Source organism: Mustela nivalis, assembly GCF_964662115.1.
Source record: "Mustela nivalis genome assembly, chromosome: 4".
Taxonomy (NCBI): domain Eukaryota; kingdom Metazoa; phylum Chordata; class Mammalia; order Carnivora; family Mustelidae; genus Mustela; species Mustela nivalis.
Window position 1 is genome coordinate 52,314,013 of NC_139023.1, and position 2,373 is coordinate 52,316,385.

The window sequence follows — 2,373 nt, forward strand, 5'->3', positions numbered from 1 at the left end:
GTGAGTAATATTCCTCTCTTTAAATCCATAAACCATTTATGTTAATATAGTTCGGGAGTGTTCTAAAAGGGGTCTACCAATATATATGTTTTACTTTAAAGTAAAAAACTCTTATGATTTCAAATCTTCATGTGTACCTCAGTCCTGAGGGCTAATAAAACAATATTTCAGTTAATACAATATAAAAAGTAAATATTAGGTATAGAGCTGAAATTTTCTCATAACGAAATAGGTAAGGAATGTTGAACCATAGTAGTTGTGGGACTTGGGTTCTAATTTAGTTCAATCCCTAACCATGTGTATGATGTTCGACAAGCCATACTATAGCAGGTTCAACAGGGAATGGGACAAACTACACAAACAATTTTTCCAAGGAGTTTTTGTATCAAAGACATAATACTGATTCTAAGGCTGGGAGGTGAAAGGGATCAAGTAAGTTTATAGTTTTAAGGTAGGAAATTTTACCATACTGAAATTTTACTGTATTATAAAAAGGCCTGTAAAAGTAAGGTTGAGGGAGAGAAATGATGAAGACATAAGAAGGGTGATTGCAACAACAAAGTCCTCGGAACCCATGAGAGAAATATCTTAATAGGGCCAGATTTGAAATTATTCCTTTAATAAACACTATCTAAAGATGAAGATTTGGAATGCCCTGATAGGCAAAGAGCTCAGTGAAACTGAAGCTGAATTAAAGTGAAGAAAGCACAAAATATATAGTGAAAAAAGGAAATTATAATATCCTCCATACACTCATAAACAATTTTAGATATGTGGTCTTTAACCTTCAGTTGTATGTGTTTTAAAACCCGTTTTGCCTTATCATTTTTTTCTTCTAATTCTACTTGTGTTTTGAATAATTATCATTAAATGTAGCCAACAGTCAACAGAAGGTAGATTAAAAAGATTGGGGTTTACATAGACATCCTTTCTTCTCAGTGAGAAATGAGGTACGACCTGGGTTTTGCAAGCAATTTTAACACCTTGATATAAAAATCACCTCTGAAAATATCAAATGAACATGACGTTGGATACATTTATTTTATTTATTTATGTTTATGTTTATTTTTATTTATTTTCTTTTAGAGAGAGAAAAAGAGATAATGGGGGGTGGGGCAGAGGGTGAGAGAGAGAGAATCTTAAGAAGGCTCCGTGTTTAGCACAGAGTCCTGGAAGAGGATTGATCCCATGACCCTGAGATCATTTCTTGAGCTAAAATCAAAAGTCAGATGCTTAACTCACTGAGCCACCCAACCATTCTTGGATACATTAATTTTAAATCCCACATTTCATTCGGAAATTAGTTCTTGGTCAGAGGCAATGTTTTGTGGGAAACACTAATAGTAAACATTTAATTTCCATAAATGGAAGCACAGGTAGAGGTCTGATGGTTAAAGGGGGTATAGTAAAACCCACACTCATTGATTTATGTGTAATTAATAATAATATAATTACATAAAAACACACCTTTCATTGTATAATGTATGTATGTGTATTGCATAGTGTATATAAACTAGAATCAAAATATAATTATGTCAGTGAGAACAAAATATTATCCATTTTATATCAGAGAAGACCAGTAGTGATAGTCATTTGTGAGCCAATTAATTAGCTCAGAGGATGATGTAATATCTGAAGTTTTGATATGGTAACTGTCCTGTCAAATTGCTATGTTTATGATAGTGTGGGGGATTTTCTACCTTCAAATGTATTCTGTAAGACCACTATGATCATATGAGCACATGGAGAAGGAAAGATATTACTTTTCATAGTAAAGTGTCTTCTTGTCCCTGATTATTAGAGCCCTCATTATTAGATTGCTGGTGAGCCTTTTTTGCTTTGGGGATCAAGTTATCCTCTAGTTTTGTTCAGGCACTGATCCTAGCATGTGGACTTGCTCAGGAATTGATTTATGTCCTGAGATATAGCCAACTTTTCTTGTCAGTGTTGGCACTGAAGTGTTCTGTTCACAACTGGCACATGGAGAGAGAATTATCGTTCTTTACTATTCAAATCTTCAAGGTCTTGTTAGTATTGGCTACCTTACTCAACAGGCCACAAGAACCAATTTCCAGACATCATTGGAGGTTGAGGAACACTCTGGGTGAGAGAAGTCAAGGTAGTTTAAACACACTGGCCTTTAGACCCATGTATTCATGCATCCAAGCTCATCCTATAGCAGTCTCTATTGGCCCAACTCTGACATGCCCAACTTTGTAGAAATGGAAGTTTATAAAGATCTCTAGATATATTTATTATTTGAGATTATCCTTCAAGTAGATAAGTTATTACATTTCCTTTTTCTCCAGTTACTTCACTTAGAGTCACAGATACCTACAAAACATGATTTCTTAGAGTGTTCAAAAATGGTGC